Consider the following 21,047-nt stretch of genomic DNA (forward strand, 5'->3'; position numbering starts at 1 on the left):
CGCAGCTGAGAAGGCAGAGTCGCTGTCAGATCTGTCCCTGGGAAAAGTAACGTGCCGAATTGAAAAAGGAGCTACGTGAGGTTTACTCCTCGACGCAGCGGCCGCGGGTTCGACTCGGACCTGTCGCCCTTTGCTGCCTGTCATTCCCCTCTCTCTCCCCTTTCATGTTTTCATCTGTCCTGTGGAAATAAAGGCCTAAAAATGCCCCAAAAAATAATCTTTAAAAAATAAAAAAAAATTAAAGGAACTAAATTTCGTTACCAAATTTTCAGTAGTAGCGCGTTACACTACTTATTACCCGAAAAAGTAGTTATGTTACTGTAACGCGTTACACCCAACGCTTGTATTCTCACATGTAAATCTGTAAACTGTGTTAATTTCAACCAAAACTAGAGTTGTGATGGTTGGGACAAGTGGAAAGATGACCCAAGATGGCTTTTCATAGTTGTATTTTGTTTTTGTCGACTTTGAATGAAGTGTATTTTACAATGCTAAAATTACTGTTTATTTACATGGAGTCTGGTGGCGTTAGCGAACGCAATTTCACGGATGTTTTTGTGTTTAAAAAAAGGATCTTACTCTTTAACAGAAAGGTCGACCTCCTTAGAAATCCTTTCCATAATGTTGTCAGACACTTAGAATATTAATCTGAGCCTGTCAGCGGCACTGTCTTGTGCCTTTTTTTTCCAGTGTGCAAAATGTTCTTTTGTGCCGAATCAATTGTTGGCTTAGCTGCGGTGAGACGGCACAAAAACAGACACCTGAGCTCGGGTGGGAATAACACTTCAAAATCTCAAACTCGGCCGTAGAGAGATGAGGTGAGTCGAGGACAGTCCCAGGGACACATTCAGAGGCCACTCAGGTGATTCTCAGCGAGAGCTCGAGGCGGACTCTTGAGACGGCTGGGTGAATCCGCAGCCGTAAACACACCGAGAGCTGTGTGGCACTTTGACTTATTTTTTGGCAAATGGAGTGGAAACTCCATCTAGTCAAGTGTCAGGGTGAGTCACGTCGCCGCGGAAGACACGCAGGCCATGTTTTCTTGCACGCTGTCAGACGTATACACTTGTCGGTCACTTTGGCTTGACTTTAAAGAGTTTAGAAAGCACGAGCAGGCGCGAAAAGCACGGCTGTGTGACGGACAGAAGCATTAATCATAAACGTAATGCAGGATGCATGCGTCAACGCCTTTTATATTGGCACGGAGAGACTTTAGTTAGCATGTTGAAGTCTCTGGAGGGATTTATAATGCTCTCTGCTGAAGTTATAGAGTGTTTCTTGATGTTCCCTTCACTCAAAAATGTCTTTTTCTTCCGTTGATGTCCCCTAAACCTTAGACTTGTATCCGTGCAAAGTTGTGTGTGTGTGTGTGTGTGTGTGTCTTTTCTCCCTCTGTCTCTCTCTCTGTGTCCCTCTGCCTGTTGCACACCGGAGCGTAATCAGTGCTCAGGTAGAGTGGGGGAGGTGATAACAAGGCAGAGAGTGAAGGGACAGCAGAGGCACATGGAGAGCACACACAGCAGCACACTATTAAGGAGTTTCCTCCTCACCTTTTTTTCCTCCACAAGCAGGTTTGTGTTTCCCAACCTCCATGCACACTGAAGCCCCGTTTACACGTACATGGTTATTTTGAAAAACCTTCGTTTGTGCCCTTCGCTTACACGCAAACTGAGAATTCCCCTCTGAAAACGAGTCTTTCTAAAAACTCCGGCCAGAATGGAGATTTTTGAAATCTTCGTTTGCACGTAAACTGAAACAAACGGCGGTTTAGGCAACTGAGGGAGAGAAAGAGGAAGTGATTAGTTGCTGTTGTTGCTATTTTCAGGATTCTGATTGGCTAACGTGGGTTTGATGTGCTCTTGACGGCATATATACTCGGGTTTGTGTAAACGAACACTTTTCTGAAAACTGACAGCTGTGCACAAATTTTTTGAAAACGGAGAGGTTGAAATGTCCGTTCATGAAAATAGCCGGTCATGTGTAAACGTAGCATTAAACTGCGCTCCAGACGCAATTTTTAGCCCTTAGTTACGACTTCAAGTCACGACTCACAACTTGGTAGTGTTCCAGGCAAAGTCACCACAAACCCTTCTAGCTAGCGTTAGCTAGCGGCTACCTGACGTTGACGTTAGCTAGCGCTAGCTGATACTAGCGATTTCTAGTCTGCGAAATATTTTGGGCTTCATTTAATAAACATAACCTGTAGTAGTACACAATCGTATGTGTATTGTTTTGATTACAATGTGCGGAATTACTTTACGTTGCCTATTTATGTCTATTTATTTCTACTTCTCACCGTTAATCACCGGCATCTGTACAGCATCAATTGTTGTTTATGTGTGTGTGACGTCAAAAACTGTAACTGGGAGTACAACGATCTGGTACGAGTTCACGGGCACTTTCACGGGGTAGAAGGTTGTGAAAACACGAGTTACGTGTTGCCTGGAACGCAGCATAAGTTCCCATCAAAGCTCCGGCCCCCCTTCAACCAGAGCAGAGTCTAATCAGCCAGAATAACTGAAAACACCTGTGTGGGTTTAATTTAATTTAATTTATTTATTTGATTGGGACAGTGCATGTTAATGAACAAACATGGAATACATGCTTGTAAACATGCCGGTTTGTAGCCATGGGCTAATTTCCATCCGTAGTGCTCTGGAGCAAATTTGGGTCCCACTATTGCTTCGTTTACACTATTTTCATAAACGGACATTTCAACCTCTCCATTTTCAAAAATAACATTGTGCACAGCTGTCAGTTGTATATATGTGTGTATATATGCCGTCAATGCCGTCAAGAGCGTGCCAATCCTGTACAATCTCAATCTACAAACCTGTAGGTGGCAGTGTAACGAGAAGCTCAAGCCTACATCAGCCAATCAGAATTCCGAAAATAGCAACAACAGCAACGAATCACTTCCTCTCTCTCCTCTTCCTCACTTCCTCGGCTGCCTAAACCTCCGTTTGTCTCAGTCAAAGTTTGCAAATGTGCAAACGAAGTTTTCCAAAATCTCCACTCTGGCTGGAGTTTTTAGAAAGACTCGTTTTCAGAGGCCAATTCTCCGTTTGCGTGTAAACGAAGGGCACAAACGAAGGGAAATGGCTCCGTTTTTCAAAAATAATCCACGTGTAAACAGGGCCTAAAGAGAAGTTTGTTCTGAACATTTTGAAATGAAAGACATGGGGATCAATTATAGGCAAATACCCTTAAAAGAAGAATTTAAGAAAATTTGAAAAAATGCAGTTAGACCTCAGAGGGTTAAAATGACCATACCGTTTTATTTCCTCGCCAAAACGTAGCCGATCTTTTGCACACTTGCACGACATAGTTGGTATCAGTGGATTCCTCATGTCTTGTAGTTTCATATGATACAGACAGAGATTGATCGATCTGGATTTAATGAATCTGTATCGGATCATTTAAATGAAAATCTTATTTCTTTTAAAAACCAGCCCTTGTTGATATCCAAGGGCAGGAAGTCCTTGTGTCTGGTGGACATGAGATTCCCCAGAGGTTTTAGGAGGAAATGAATAGATTTTGGACGTCACAGGATAGGGGGTAGACTGGGTAAACCCAGCCTGATCTGTTGGCGATTTGATTTGGCCCTGCAGCTCAGGCTGGAAACCTGCACGTTTATCTATCCTGCTTCCATTACAAATCTGCGGGGACCAATCACAAACTGGCTTATCCACCTGGCGCGCTATTGGCGGGTTTAACGCGATGACGATAGAGAAGCGACGGCAAGCAGCTTTTTGATTACATTCAACATGGCGGCCACCAAAGCGCAGCAACCTGTTGATGCCACTATCACTGCTGTTTTAAAAGAAGAACAGAAACTTGCCCTGGAACAATTCCTACAAAAGAAGGATGGGTTTGCCTTACTACCAACCCGCTTTGGTAAAAGCCGGACAATCCAATTGTGCCCAGAGTCATCTGAACTATGCCCATCGATCATGCCTCTTGTGCAGTAGTAAATACAGAGCAGACTCCCCAGACTAATGTTCAATCTTCAAAAGATTGAGCTTGGTCTGGTGATATCCAGACTAGATAGGGGGTGTTTAAGGGATTCGATTAAATGAACTACAGCAGAGGTGAAAGAAAGGAAGACCGTTAAGGTCAGGTCATCTGACTGAGGACACCATCGGGTTATAAATAACATCATCGCCTATCTCCGTCTCCCCCCGAGAGGAAACATTTTTCTCACCCTCCTCTCCCGTCCGCTCTCACCTTGCCGTCAGCTCTCTCTTCCCATCTTTCAGCTCTAAAACTCCATTAGAGTAAACAACCCCCCTTTTGGAAACTCACCTGTGACGAACTGCTTGCCAGTTTGTTTTGGTGTTATCTTTAATTAAATATTCACTCGTAATGAATTCGTGTTGTAATGTCACACTGATGGATTCTAATTATGTTTTTGTCTCAGCAGCCAAAGAAACATTGTTATCTCTGACCTTTTCATTCCTGTTTGAATCATTATTGCGTCTCTTTGTGTTTTTTCTAGCAGGACGGGGACTTGCGTTTGTTTGCGAGGTCTGGGTTAAATTCCGATATGAGACCCCCAATGTTCGCCACTTTTGTTCTTCTTCACCCTTTGACTTTTAGAAGTAACATGTAACCTTTCGTAGGTCGTATAACAATTTATACAATCATTTGTATTGTAACAACCCTGCTGCGTACATTTTCTGATGGCTTTATCTTGATTGTGCATTACAGGGTAGAGGTTATACAAGCATTACTACAAAAGGAAACCAGGCGACACAAAGATTGGGGGAAAATGGCTCAGACCCCAGAGGGTTAAAGGTTAAATTCACAATAAATTGCCTCTTGTTGCCCCCACCGACCTTTTAGTTTTTAAGTGTTAACGGAGGATGAAGGCCTCAGTGTGCCTCAAGTAGCAATCGGATCATCGAACAGTGTCTGAAACTCAGGTTTTTACACGAGTTTAGAAAGCCTGAATGGAAACGTCGAATTCTGAAGAATGTTCTGTATTATTACTCAGTCCTTCCAGAAAAATGCGGAGTTTTTTTGTGATTGTTGCGGGCAAAAATCCTTGATTATGCAGCACGTTTTCTTAAAAAATGCGATGGAATATGCGGGATATTTATGCAATTTTATGCAAAATTATATGAAATTGCGGGAACTTGCAAAAATTGCGGTTTGATGAAAAAGAGAGAAAAAAGTGATTCCCCCAATACCCTGCTCTTTTTTAAAACTTTATTTCAAAAAAGTTTACAGATATTCAGTCATCGCAATACGTAACAAATAAGATACAAAAATATATACAAATATATATTACTTATATGAAAGTAAAAATAAAAGTAATAGTCTAAACAGAGGGAAATAAAAGATACAAAAGAGACAGACTTTCAAAAATCGTTAATAATATAGACAGCAGGAGCACTTAAACAAAGAAATTTGAGTAGACATCAGATATTAAGATAGCTTTCTTATTGGATACCAACTTAAGAGACTCAAAGTACATGTCAAATTCAACCTCCAACACCCTGCTTTTCGATGAAGTTCACGTCGCGTAATTACGTCACTTCATAACGTTCCTAGGCAACAGGGGAAAATGGCTGCTCTTTTGTGAAGTAAACGCAACATTTTTCAACTTTCTGCTAAGATATATGTGTGACTTTTTTGCAACGAAAATGCGGGGATTATGAAATCATGCAAGCCCCGCATATTTTGCACGGAAATCGGCAATTTATGCGGCAATTTATGCGGCAATTTATGCGGCAATTTATGCGGCAAAAGTGCGGCGTATTTGAAAAAATGCGCCCCCCCCCTTTGAATTATGCGATCGCATGATCGCGTTTTTCTGGAGGGACTGATTACTGCATTTGTGGACAAAACAAGGACACTTTAATGCTTATGGCCCTGACAAACCAACCTGATAATCGGCCGTCGGACAGTCTGGCAAAGTCAGTGACTCGAGTCTGTTCGGTGTGTGCCGTTGTCAGTCGGAGGAGCTGCCGGCATTCATTTTGGCCGACCTGAGTCGACTCAATAACCAATCTGATTGGTGGAGCGCTAACCCGGAAATGACGAGCGGGATAAGCGTGACTAAGCCTCTCAAAATTGGACGAAAATCTTTTAAACTGACCTTTGTCGATCTGAAATGAAGACAGATTCAGCAACTGCACGGCCTATTTCTCGCTTAAAATGTTTTCAGAAATTCATGTCTTATGAACATTCATAGTTGCTCAGTGAATGCGAGACTTAATCTAATACAATTTAAAGTAATACACAGGTTGCATTACTCAAAAGTAAAAGTAAGCAAGATGTATCCCATTGTATCAGCATTTTGCAATAAGTGTAAAAACCAAGAGGGCACCCTCACACACCAATTTTGGACATGCCCTCCATAGCCTCCACTTATTCTGGTCTTCTGTATTTGATTTCTACTCAAAAGCCTTCAACAAGCAGTGGATACCCAACCCCCTGGTTGCCATTCTGGGGTCTACAAATGACATTGCTTTGAACTCTGGCGGGGACAAATGGCCAGTGTATCTGGGTACGGTACTTGCTAAAAAACTCATATTGCGATTTTGGAAGTCAGATGCTGCCCCTTCATTTGAGATGTGGTTGAGAGAGCTGGGTGAAGTCCTCCACTTAGAGAAGCTCAGATTCATGATTGCAGGGAGGGAGAAAGCGTTTGATAGGGCATGGAGACCGGTCTTGGAACATTTAAAGGGTCTGGGGGGAGGAAGCTGAGTGATGAGGGGTCACTTATATTGATAATGTATCATTAGCGGTTTTCAAAGGGAATTTTTCTTATCTCTTTTGACTCCTGGTTTTACTTTCTGGTCTCTTAGTCTTGATATTTGCTACGGTGCCTCATCACAATTGTATTCAGAATCTGCCAGATAACTGCAATTGTAAGTTCTTTGTTGCTGCTTATTGTTATTGATGTTATTGTACGGATAAGAAAATGTAAAAAAAAAAAAAAAAAAGTTGCTTGTATGAACAAATGCAGTCTGAACCCATTGTTGTTCTGCAATAAACATATTTAAAAAAAAATAAATATGAGATCGTATTCTGAACGAGCCGCCATTGTGCCCAGTTGAAAAATCCGGGAGCAGCCAGACCCATGTGACGCGTTCGTCCAATCAGCTGCCGGTTTTCATTTTTTGGGGGACAATACAGATTAGTGCCGCTTGCTGTTATGGAGACATATTACGTCTCGCGCACGCACAGAACGTACACTCAAGTCGGCGTCGCTTTGGTGTGTTCGGAGCCACTTTTTGGACCTCGGGGAGCTGACTCATCAGTCCAACTCCCTTTTCTGCCAACGGTCGGCTGCTGGGTTGGTGTTCTCAGGGGCTTTAGAGGCACACACACCATGAGAAACTGTAAACATGTCACAGATTCAGTCCCTCGTCCCTTGTTTTTCTCCAGGTTTTTAGTGCATCGGTTCATGCATTTGAATGTCAACGTGGAGATTTCCCAGCGGAAAGAGCCTTCAATTTGTACTCGTTCTTGACACAAGATAGTTAAGCGAATATTAGAAATGGCAGCATGAGTTATTCATAAAACCATCTCTACACGGTAGATGTCAGGATGTAATTAAAGGTTTTCTCTGACTCTCGAGGTGTAATTTAAAAGATGAATAAAGAATCCGAACAAGAACAAAGACGGATCCTCACTCCAACAGCCACAGAGATCGGGGTTTTTTAATCTTCAGACTGACTGTAGAAACATATCTAATGACTAAGTGTACTTACTTTTAAAATATTGAATTGGCTTTTCTGACTTGTGTTCTACATTCAGAGGCCTGTTCAACCAGGCGAGCTGAGAAAACAAATACCTTCAGTTTAGATTTTTTTATTTGAACGGACGCTGAAACTTTTTTACAAATACTGAAATTTAGTCTGAGAAAACCTACATGCCGAGTCATTCTAGGTGAGACCACTGCTGTGACTCAGCATAGTGATCACATAACTAGGGATCGCCTGATATGGATTTTTTAGTGCCGATACCGATACTGCTGATGACTGATACGGGCTGCCGATTTTCTTGAGCCGATATTTGGTGCCGATACTGCTTTTGCTCCCTCAATTTACATCATAAAAACGTAAACCCTGCCACACTGGATTTGTTTTCGGAACCTGCTCTGCCGTTTCTTTACAAATAATAAACAAAAACACATCACTGTCACTTCTGCAATCATTTTACATTCATATCACCCAAATTATGTGTGCAATGTGCATCATATGGATGGGTGCAGCGTCTCCTGTCTGTAAATTATGACAGGAAAAAAACTATCGGCGAACGCAGCAGCCGCGTTATCGGCCAATGCCGATACACGTAAAAATGCAAATATCGGCTCGATATATCGGCCAGCCGATAAAATCGGTCTATCACTACATGTAACCACAAGGATAATTTCAAGTCCTAGTCGTGGCATTGGTCAGGTGTTGGATGCTCCTTTTTTAAAGGGGCGCTATGCACTTTTTGCCATTTCTTGCTTCGCTGTTTTCCTCCTGTATGAAAAAGCCTGTGATTTCTTTGTGAAATATAATTTCCTTCCTCATTGTAAAAAAAAAACAAAACAACCCATTGTGATATATTTTTCAATTGCGTTCCGAGAAGAAAAACATCCCAATCATATTTCATTTTCTATTCCTGTGTGTTTTCCCTCGAACGCACTGCCTACTGAAGTCAGAAACGACAGAGAAATAACTGCATAGTATTCAATCTCTCTTTACGGGCTCCTGACTGCACTTCGAAAAGAGCTCAATTCTTTGAATGTGGAGCAAACCACAGCTCGGTCTCTCTCCGTGCTTTTTTGTCCATAATGACGGCGTCTCAATGATGTTTCAACCCACAGTGACGGCGTCTCAATCACCCATTATAACCCTTTTGAAAATGAGAACTTACTGCTTTCCTACACGCTCCGCTGAATCCCATATTCTACTAAATATGTCAGCAGATTTTTCAGCCTTTTAATTGTGAGTAAGCTAGTCTACATCCATGACCTTCCACTTCCGGGATTGCTCTGATGTCGCCGGAATTTCCATCGAATGCCCCTCATTTCGGCCGGATGTCCGTCACCTTTCTTTCTCTTTCTTTGTGTTGGCGTTCTAACCTCCGGTGGATTTATGAGGACTAGAGCTTTCAAGCTTCCTCTATAATACCATTCAAATTTCATTTCTACGTCTACCCCCAGTTCATGCAAATGCAAATGTAAAAAAATTCAAGCCAAAAGGAATACTTGGAATTGATGGTGGTGGTAAATATTCATGAAAAAGGACAAGTCTGAACGGGCAACACAGATTTTGATAATGAACAACTAGAAATGTTACACACTGGGACTTTAAAGGTGCTATTGGAGTATATAGATAGCTGCCAGACAGGTTTTCACTCTCACACTCCATAAAGTTATTGTATTGTTAAAATCATACTACAAGGAACATGTGTTGGAGAAATTGTTCTTTTGTTGTGATCTTACTCTTCTTGTTTTTCGAGACTTTATTAAGTCTCGAAGGGGGGAAATGTAGTATATGACCATTCTATAACTTTCTATAAACTTTGTCCTAAAGGTTTGTTATAAGGGAGTCCTATGAACTTTACTCTACATTTACTGAGAACATCTGGAAATTGTTAACATGAGTAGAGGTCCCGCCAAGACAGAAGATACCTTTTTTGGAGTTGTGCCAGATAACAGGCATTGATTGGCTAGTTATCTGATCCAATGGTATACTTACAAATCACGTCCTATGCTAATTCAATGCCTTGAGATATAAGTTTTGTCCACACAAAGAAAAGGCAGAGCGGCAAATTTTGAGGTTTGGGTTGGTCGTTCTCCAAGCTCTCTGCAGGAGTTTGTAAAATTGCTGCTGAATCTTTGCTTGTAATAAACCTTTTTATAATCAAGAACAGTGTCGGCGGATTCCTCTTCATACAGCATCACAGCATTACTATTTAAGGCACCACACTATACAAATAAAGTTTGACTTAGCGTGACTTGACTTCTCATGGCGAGAACTTTTCTTCCTCTGCTGGTGACGCTCTAATCCCTCGTGTGGACACTTTCTCACGCCTGCCGTCTCGGTTACATTTCCACCTTTTCATACTCCGGCACATCCCATCAGCTCCTGTTGAGAGCATTTTCAGTTTATACTTCCTATTATCCAGATAAGATATGCAGATACAGATCACATTTTAATTCCAGCTACAGCCCCTTCGATTGGAATCTTGTAGATTGTCCGGCTGCGTTCGACAAACCTGAGCTGAATTAAACTGGAAGCAGTTGGTCACTTTCTCCAAGTTTGTCTCACTTTCTCTAATTCATCTCAATTAATTAAAAAGCATCAGACTGATTGTTTCAAATGTATGGAGCCCGGGAGGTGTCACGAAAATAAGAAACTCATTTGTGCTCTTGATTTAATTAATCTTCCCTCTAACAAGCACTGTACGTGTTCCTCTTACAAAATGATCAGATTGTGATTGAGTCTGTGATCTTTCTGATCCTTTAATGAGCTTTTAATGAAAAAGTAACACACTTTGAATCATGGCTGAGCTGAGAAACGGCGCTGTCAGTCACCAGTTTTGATTTGCTGTTAAATATTCATTCCTACATGTACTGAACACCTTAAAGATGCAGATACCTTAAGAAAAAAATAGTCTGAGGATTCCCTCCACACGGCTTTCACAGAAAGTTCCCCGACTCGTCAAATACCGACACTTTGTCACGAACTTCAGCCTAAAATACCGACACTTTGTTACAAACCTCAGCCTCAAATACGACTTATTGTGACTTCAGCTTCAAAAACCGATACTTTGTCGCGACCCTCACCCTTAAATATAGACGCTTTCTCACGTACCTCAGCCTCAAATACCGACTTACTTCAGCCTCAAATACCGATACTTTGTCACGAAACTCACCCTTAAATATAGACGCTTTGTCACGTACCTCAGCCTCAAATACCGATGCTTTGTCACGTACCTCAGCCTCAAATACCGATGCTTTGTCACGTACCTCAGCCTCAAATACAGACTTATTGTGACTTCAGCCTCAAAAACCGATACTTTACTTCGGTACTTTACCCAGGTTCGAATCCGACCTGCGGCCCTTTGCTGCGTGTCATTCCCTATCTCTCTCTCCCCCTTTCATGTCTATCCACTGTCACTATAATAAAGGGAAAAGCCCCCAAAAAATAATCTAAAAAAAAAAAAAAAAAAAAAAAAAAATGATACTTTGTCACGAAACTCACCCTTAAATATAGACGCTTTCTCACGTACCTCAGCCTCGAATACCAACGCTTTGTCACGTACCTCAGCCTCAAATGCCGACTTATTGTGACTTACTTCAGCCTGAAAAACCGATACTTTGTCACAAACTCACCCTTAAATATAGACGCTTTCTCACGTACCTCAGCCTCAAATACTGATGCTTTGTCACGAAACTCACCCTTAAATATAGACGCTTTCTCACGTACCTCAGCCTCGAATACCGATGCTTTGTCACGAAACTCACCCTTAAATATAGACGCTTTCTCACGTACCTCAGCCTCGAATACCGATGCTTTGTCACGAAACTCACCCTTAAATATAGACGCTTTCTCACGTACCTCAGCCTCAAATACCGATGCTTTGTCACGTACCTCAGCCTCAAATACCGACTTACTTCAGCCTCAAAAACTGATACTTTGTCACGAACCTCACCCTTAAATATAGACGCTTTCTCACGTACCTCGGCCTCAAATACCGATGCTTTGTCACGTACCTCAGCCTCAAATATCGAAGCTTTGTCACGAATTTAATACATTTAAATACAGACGCACAAGGCACTAACATGCACCAACAGCTAGACCAACTATCAAAACAAAGAACAGAGACACTGACTTCATTGAAACTAACTTTATTCTTTGCTCAAGATGCCATTACCCCATTATAATTTTAAATAGAAAATGTGTTTGCTTCTATACTGTTTTGAATATAAAGTACAGTCTTATCAAGATAAGGTATAGCTGTATTTATTTCAGGGAAATTGTTGTTTTTACAGCAGTTGCAGTACAATGTAGGATAGAGTAAACGTTTATATTACTAAGTAAAGAGTAAAAAAATAGTGTTTGTCAAAAACAAATGAACTTGTGCATCACCAAATATTTTCTCTGACGCTTTCGTGGTTCCGTAAAAAAACATGTTATGTAGAACATTAAAAAACCCACTAAACAGCCAATAATTAACTGCTGAATTCCTCTGCTGACAACCTAGGAACCTTTTATCTGACTTCATCTCCATGGCATTTCTCCGTTACTAGGCAGTGGATCAACAGGAAGTCCCACGGGAGACAGACGAGGGACGACACACGGCAAACATCGTGGCAAAGGTCACGTGTCACGAGTTGAACCCTGTGACATCGAGGCCGCGGCGTTACGTGCTTCCGAGTGACACGTGAAGAGCAAGTGTACGCGTCACCATCTCTTTGATTTCTTCTTTCTGTCTGCTTTCAACTCCGTGGCAACCCTCCTCGGAATAACCTTTGTTGAGTAAACCCACCTGTGATTGGCTGCGGAGATAACAACGGTGAAGGAAAATGTCACTGTGTGATATAAAGATACAAGCGCTGTTTGGTGTGTGTGTGTGTGTGTGTTCATTGTGTTCTATAGATCTGCATCTTTTGTTTGCTCAGGAGAAAGCTTTGCTGTGCTCACACACTTAGCATGCATGCGCTGCTGGATCCTTTGTGCAGCGTGCTGACATCTATTTTTACTCCACTTTTGTATCTGTAGCCATGTTTCCATTCACATACGATACCACAAAAGCTGAATGGAACCTGCGAAAATCTATGAAACTGAACCATAATTGTGCAAAAAAGTTTTTCGCGCCAGCTTGTGGTGATTTTTTTGCCTTTGTGGAAGTAGAGTTGACGCTAAATGAAATATGGAGATGCCCTTGCTGGATACGTTTTGACGTATATTAGGAACATTTAACTTAACCCTTGTGTTGTCTTCCCGTCGACCGTGCAACTTTTTATTTTTCTGGGTCAAAATTGCCATTTTTTTTAACGTTGTGGTCGTCTTTTTCGACGCGTCTGTCGCTTTTCCCCAAAGTTTTTTATACGTTTTTTTGTCACTTCTTACCGATGTGTTTGTCACATTTTGCCTGCGCTTTTTGGACGTTTTTTTCCCCCACGATTTTGAAGCTATTTCCGATATTTTTCTCACTCTTTTCAACATTCTTTTATCATTTTTTTTCTCTCCAAATGCTATAAAATTGAATAAAACACCCAAATTCAATGAAAGTAGTGAGCTGATCATTTATTTTACTTGTGAAGAGTAATGGTTGTATGGAACCATGCACGTTATGATATAGAAACGTTTTGAATATACGTCAAATCTGACCCGAAGACAACAGGAGGGATAACAAAGGACTGATCAACTGTTTTCTCATGTGGACCACAATTGGACCTTAAATTAGAGACTTAAGACTCAGTTTATTGGCAGATTTAAGCCAGGCGTTGCCTATAGCGCGCCGACTTCTGACCAAACTACGCTGCAGCCGAGTTTATTCTCTGCACATTTCTTTCTTTGCAACATTCAGTGTGTAAGAAGAGACCTCATGCAAGAAACTCTCATGTCAGGTCAAAGGTCATATTAATGATGCTGATGTTCTTTGTTTAGGTCAGATATAATGCCTCCCGCCTCGCCGCTTTGTGATGGACAGAAACCACCAATTAGCATCTTCGGTTTCAGGTGTGTGTGTGTGTGTGTGTGTGTGTGTGTGTGTGTGTGTGTGTGTGTAACTGGCACTAGGGTGTGTGTGTATGTGTGTGTGATTGAACGCCTTGTCCTTCACTCTCCCTCTTCAAACACTTCATAATAACTTTTGTGTGCGTGTGTTAATCTGCTGTGTGGTTTGAGTCACATATGTTCATGAGTTCATTGTGTGTGTGTGTGTGTGTGTGTGTGTGTTTGTTTCAGGATGTAAACTTCCAATCAACCGAAGGTCATCTCAAACCCAATGGCAATTAGCGAGATCGCAACTCTGTGCTGCCGTGGCGTGTGTGTGTGTGTGTGTGTGTGTGTGTGTGTGTGTGTGTGTGTGTGTGTGTGTGTGTGTGTGAGAGAGAGAGAGAGACGTGGGCAGATTGCACAACACACAGAGCTGCTGTGATCAGGTCAGTGTTTGCTGTTTTTGCATTCTTGTCAGTTGCATCTTTTGACGCACATTCATCAAATCCGACATGCTCACGAATATAAACAAGGACGTTTGTGCTCGACTGTAGTCGTGCATAATGGGTTTGATAGCAGAGCTGCAAAGATTCATCCAGTAGTTGTTAACTATTAAATGAATTGCCATCGGTGCGAGTAATTTTTTACGAAAAAAAAAAAGTCAAACTTGTGTGATGTCAGCTTGTTAAATGTGAACATGTTCTAGTTTCTTCTCTTCTCTGTGACAGTAAACTGAATATCTTTGAGTTGTGGACAAAACAAGACATTTGAGGACGTCGTCTTGGGCTTTTGGGAAACTATGATCCACATTGTTTCACCATTTTCTGACAAACAACTCCTCCATTAATCCAGAAAGTAATCCAGACTTTAATCAACATTGAAAATAACCGTTAGTTGCACCCATATTTAAAATGATTGCTGTGGTAAAAGACTCTAATGCACCCGTGTGTGTGTGTGTGTTTGTGTTGTGGATATTCAAATGTGTGTCTCCCAGTGCGGTGGACGAAATAGTAGGAACACCTGATGAAGTGATGAAATCCAGAGCAACGGCCCTGCAGTAAATCCTGCCTGTGTGATGTTTACTGTTTGATCTACTTTGTTCCTTTAACGGGATCATTTCAGCTGACTGGATGCAAATATTACTGTAACTGCTTGTTCGATTACAAGAAAAACTCAGCAGGACATTCGGAAATGAAATGATCCAATTTCAGGCCTGGTCCACACACACACACACACACACACACACACACACACGCACTAAACATTGCTTTTTCTGTATTTGGTATTTCGTCCACAGAAAATGTACCTTTTTCGGATACATTACATGGGATTTAGCTGATGTTTTTATCCAAAGTGACTTCCAATTAAGAGCTTTCAAACTTGAAGGTACAAACTCCGGACAAACCTCAGCCTCAAATATCGAAGCTTTGTCACTTACCTCAGCCTCAAATATCGAAGCATTGTCACTTACCTCAGCCTCAAATACCAACTCTTTTTCACGTACCTCAGCCTCAAATACCAACGCTTTGTCACGTACCTCAGCCTCAAATACCAACGCTTTGTCACGTACCTCAGCCTCAAATACCAACTCTTTTTCACGTACCTCAGCCTCAAATACCAACGCTTTGTCACGTACCTCAGCCTCAAATACCGACGCTTTTTCACGTACCTCAGCCTCAAATACCGACGCTTTTTCACGTACCTCAGCCTCAAATATCGAAGCTTTGTCACTTACCTCAGCCTCAAATACCAACGCTTTGTCACGTACCTCAGCCTCAAATACCAACGCTTTTTTACGTACCTCAGCCTCAAATATCGAAGCTTTGTCACGTACCTCAGCCTCAAATATCGAAGCTTTGTCACGTACCTCAGCCTCAAATACCAACGCTTTTTTACGTACCTCAGCCTCAAATATCGAAGCTTTGTCACGTACCTCAGCCTCAAATACCAACGCTTTTTTACCTCAGCTTCAAATACCAAACTTGAAGGTACAACTCAGGACAGCAAGAAACAAGTGCAAGTACATTAGCTTCAAATAAGCCAAACTACAAAGAGCCACATTATCTTTTCTTTTTATTCCAAGGTGCAGTCAGAAGGGATGTACTTTCAGCCTGCGTCGGAAGATGTGTTTGTAACTCTGACCGGGGGTTAAGATTTTTCTAGAAACTCCATCTCAAGAGTTGTCGTGTGGACTGGGAAAATGGGAGTGCAATGGCGGACATGGCATGGGTCATGTTGGTTTGACATGGTCTCGGCATCAATTGGGTTTTTGCGTTATCATTTAGATTTATTTTAACCCTCATGTTGTCCTTAGGTCAAATTTGACCCGTTTACAAAAACTTTCTATATCAGAACTACAAGACAAAAAAAACGGTGAAAAAAGTGACAAAAAACCCATCAAAAACATCGCCAAAGGTGACAAAACTTAAAAAAAAAAAAAAAAAAGTGACCAAAAATTTGGAAATAAGTGAGAAAAAAAACATCGGAAAAAGCGACAAAAAAATTTGACAAAAACGTAATTAAAAAAATGCCAAAAAAGTGACAACAAAATTTGATTAAAAGTGAGAACAAAAATTGAATAAATTAATAAATAAATAAATAAATAAATTTCAACCCAGAAAAACACAAAGTTGCATGGTCGACGGGAAGACAACGCAAGGGTTAAAAAAAAGGCTTTTGTGGATGTTTTTTTTTTTTTCAAGAACGAAAGAGGGAAAACCTTAGCCTGGTATCGCTCAGTTCATAAATAATACACCGTGTCAGCGTGCTTTCCTACCTGCTCGGCTGTAAACGTCCGTCTTTTGTTGTATATTTTCTAGGGAAAACCAATCCTAAGTGTCGACAGATTGTACAGTAATTGAATTGGAATGAAACTGCTGTGTGTGTTTACTACTCTGTTGGCTTTGAGTCTGACTGATGGTTCAGATATTTCTGCTTTTTAAAGCCCCGCTGGGAGACTGACAGCTGGTACGGAGACATGTTTGATGTGTCTTTGTACTAATATGTGCTGGATTAGCTTGTCTGCTGGTATCTTAATGAGCATTCTTTTTGATGCACCGAAAATAATATTCACTACAATGTTGTCAAATTGCTTACCAAGATCATGTACCACACACACACACACACACACACACACACACACACACACACAGACACACACACACACACACACACACACACAGACACACACACACACACACACACACACACACACACACACAGACACAGACAGACAGACAGACACAGACAGACAGACACAGACAGACAGACTCGCTCACGTACACACACACGTACACATACACTCACTCACACACGTATACATACACTCACTCACTCACGTACACACACACACACACACACACACACACACACAAACACACACACACACAGACAGACTCACGTACACACTCACTCACTCACGTACACACACATACACATACACTCACTCACACACGTACACACACACACACACACATACACACACATATACACATACACTCACTCACACACACACATACACATACATACACTCACTCACTCACGTACACACACACACACACACACACACACACACACACATACACACACATATACACATACACTCACTCACTCACGTATACACACACACACACACACACACACACACACACACACACACACACACTCACAGACACTACTGCTACTCTGTTGGCTTTGAGTCTGACTGATGGTTCAGATATTTCTGCTGCGAGACTGAGAGCTAGTCCGGAGACGTGTTTGATGTTTCTTTGTGTCCGTGCGGTGCTCTGGGCTCTCCTCATCACAAAGAACATGAACATTTGCTGATGTACAGTAAAATAAACCGTGTGAGCGTCAAACTGACACTTTTATTGTTGGGCTCCTTTTTATGCACAACTTCTGATTTTTTTTGCTGTAGGGATGGCAGTGTGGATGCGTTGGCCCAGACTGAAATATCTCAACAAGTTCTGCGTTGATTCCAATGAGATTTGGGACAAATATTCATGTGTTCCAGATGTTGTAGCCTAAAGACTTTGGTGATCGTCTGACTAAAGTTCTTCTTGTGCATTTTAGCCAGCAATGCTGTGTAGCTTCAGCTTTTCAGCATTCACACGCATTTTCTAGTTCCAATTCAATCTGAGTTATTAGAGAAGAGTTGATACAAAACTTCTGATTAAAAGTGTTGTGATGTTTAAAAAGCATCAAAGAGATGTTTCCTCTGCAGGTGAGCTCTCTCTCTCTCTCTCTCTCTCTCTCTCTCTCTCTCTCTCTCTCTCTGTGTCTTTTCCTTTTAGAAATGTGCATACAAAATATGTTAAAAACACATTAAAGGTGCAGTGGGTAAGACTTATAAAACTAACTTTCTGTCATATTTGCTCAAACTGACCCTATGTTCCAGCAGAACTACATGAAGCAGGTAATTAAAAAAAATCTTGCTCCTCTGGCTCCACCTACAGCCTGTAGTGTGATTTGCAAAAATCCACCTCTACCTGTTCAGATGTTCTTTTCTAGATTTCTAACTGTTCAGATGCACCAATCAGGGCCGGGGTGTCTAACTGTGTGTCAATCACTGCTCATGCACACACATTCATTCTCCCTTGTGGGGGGACGGGCTTAGGAGACCGTTTTGGGCTTTAAAGTGCCCATATTATGAAAAAAATCACTTTTTCTGGGATTTGGGGTGCTATTTTGTGTCTCTGGTGCTTCCACACACATACAAACTCTGAAAAAAATCCATCCATGCTGTTTAGAGTGAGATACGGTTTCTGAATGTGTCCTGCCTTCAGTCTCTGGGTGAGCTGTTCAAAATCGGCACGGCTTGTGACGTCACAAGCCGAAACAAGCAGGCTAACCGCAACCATTAGCTCGTAGCGTTAGCGTTAGCATGCTAACGCTAATGCTAACGCTGGCATGCTACCTCGTCCTCAATAGCAAAGCACTGCTACAACACACACAAGTTCACACAGCTACTGCGCATGTGCAGTGCAATCAAAGATAGTACAGAAGAAGAAGAAGAAAAGAGGTCTCACTCTGTAGCTAAAACAGAGACCAGCTGAAAAGAGGATCTGCAGCAGTGAGAGAGAGCGGTGCAGTACAACAAAAATATGGTGTTTTTTGAAAATTAAACCATGTAAACCTATTCTGGTACAACCTTAAAATACAATTATGAACCTGAAAATGAACATAATATGGCTGCTTTAACGGAAAGGGGAGAGGGACTGAGAAGTTGTCGATTGTTCAAATTTTTTCATACCACAGACATAAAATGGATTTTATTCTTCAGCTTTGGGGAAGTACAAGTTTAACGATATCTGGCTTGAAAAAAACTGAATTCAGGGCTTAGTTGATGCTGTTATGAAGGTCTTGAATTTCATTCATAATGGTCTGAATAGGTCTTAGATTTCACTTGGTGAAACCTGCAGAAACTCTGCTTTTGTAGCCTTCCAAAGAGGATCCGCTGGTTGATTTTACTGCCACTTTGCAGCCATCAAATGCAACACAATCAATACGTTCAGTCAGAAATGTTAATGAGACTCATTGTGTGTCACCACCCCCACATTTCCCAGTATCGATTGCTAGATCTGCGCTGTGCAGAAACTGGAGAGGCCATCTGATCTTTAAACTTCACTCCTTCAGGAAACATCGACTGGAGATGCGCGTTGATCACAGGCTTGGTACTTAAACTCTTCACTGTGCTATCCTTGACCGACGGGTGAAGCAGCACATTACAGCGTCTGAAAAAAAAAGGATGAAATAAGATTATTTAGCACTTATTTATCCAGATGTGGAGCAATTTAGAGTCCAGGACACATGACATGAAAGCATGAAAACTAGGGTTGGGTATTGTTTGGATTATTACGATTCCGATGCCAAAGCGGTACTTTTAAAACGATTCCGATTCCTAAACTTGAAAATTCCTTGAGAAACTGAAAAATGACATCAAAGAAAGGCTCTTTATAGATGTGGTAGCCGTAATATAGCCTGGCTCCGCCCTCTTACGTACTTCCGCTCAATTTTCATTTTCCTTCAGTACTACATCTGGGTTTGCGGTATATTCTTGGGTTTTCTCCGGCCAAATATTTGGCGGTCCAATCAACGAACAGAGGGAGTGGCTGAGAATGATGATGTTGATGTCGTGACTTGCGCTAGTTTGAGTTGTAGTTTCGTAATGGCGGCGGAGAAAGATGCGGTCCGTTGTGGCAACGCTGCCGAATATCCAGAAGTTAAAGCCCGAGCAAAAACAATCTTTGCTGAGTTGTGTTGGCGGCCATGATGTTGTGGCCCTCCTTCCCACGGGGTTCAGGAACAGTCTGATTTTCCAGCTCGCTCCGTTAGTGGTGAAGGAGTTGGCTAAAGCTAACGCTAGCGATGCTAAGCCGATAGTTGTTGTCGTTTCCCCTCTTGTTAGCCTGGTCCTACCAGACAGTAAGTAGGAGGGCGGAGCCAGGCTACCGGAGTGGCTCTGGGCAGATCCAATGGTTTTAAACTTCAACAGAGTACCCGCCTTCAAGGAAGTTAACACTTGTCAATGGAGAGTGGCCAGACTCTGTACAAATGAAATGTACGAGAGTCTGGTAGGACCAGGCTAGCCGTAATATGCTTGTACGTCCGTTTTGGTGAGCCCAGAGGGAAAATATGGCATTTTAAAAGTAGCCTACATTTACGGTAGCTAGATAACGGTAGACTACAGAGAAAGTGTGATACGTCTGTCTCGGAGCGACAGAGGGAAAATATTTCAGTTGACACATTAAGTGGAACCGAAATGAGGAACCGAGATTTGCGTTCTAATCTGGTCCGATTTCTACCGGTTGCGCAGGAACCGGTTCCATAGTGGAACCAGGTTTCGATACCCAACCCTAATGAAAACTTGTGAAAAGATCCCTACTGATTTGTACAAGACGACCGAAAACAAAGACAATAGAGACGGCCATTATTCATCGCTTTGCTGATTCGTTCAGTTTGATCCAAAACCCGACCTGTTAATGTTCCCTACAAATTAAAACTGTTGGATGGATGAAAATGGGAAGATTCTTACCCCTGCTGGGGTTTTGCACATTTACGCACCGATGGCGCAGCATCGGGGGCAACTCGGAGGTTCAGTGTCTTGCCCAAGGACACTTCGACATGAGACTGCAGGGCCAGGGATCGAACCACCAACCTTTCCGATTGGTAGGCGACCACCTCTACACCTGAGCCACAGCCGCCCAACAAGTAATTCCAATAAACCAGAGCACGTTTTTCTCCCATCCCAGAATGCTGTGTGGACTAGCCAGACCTTCCTCACACACATACACACACACACACACACACACACACACACACACACTCTAGTTAACAAAAACTTAAAAATAAACAGAATGCCTGACCAGC

General features: G+C 41.9%; 1 long non-coding RNA gene across 1 annotated transcript; it reads left to right on the forward strand.

Annotated features, from left to right (window-relative positions):
* Positions 1–1,610: 1,610 nt before the first annotated feature.
* LOC116052145 lies at positions 1,611–19,513 on the forward strand. Its single transcript, XR_004105502.1, has 3 exons — positions 1,611–1,745; positions 6,580–6,584; positions 19,500–19,513. It is a non-coding gene; the product is annotated as an uncharacterized LOC116052145 (long non-coding RNA).
* The last annotated feature ends 1,534 nt before the right edge of the window (positions 19,514–21,047 follow it).

Source organism: Sander lucioperca, chromosome 17 (genome assembly GCF_008315115.2).
Source record: "Sander lucioperca isolate FBNREF2018 chromosome 17, SLUC_FBN_1.2, whole genome shotgun sequence".
NCBI lineage: Eukaryota > Metazoa > Chordata > Actinopteri > Perciformes > Percidae > Sander > Sander lucioperca.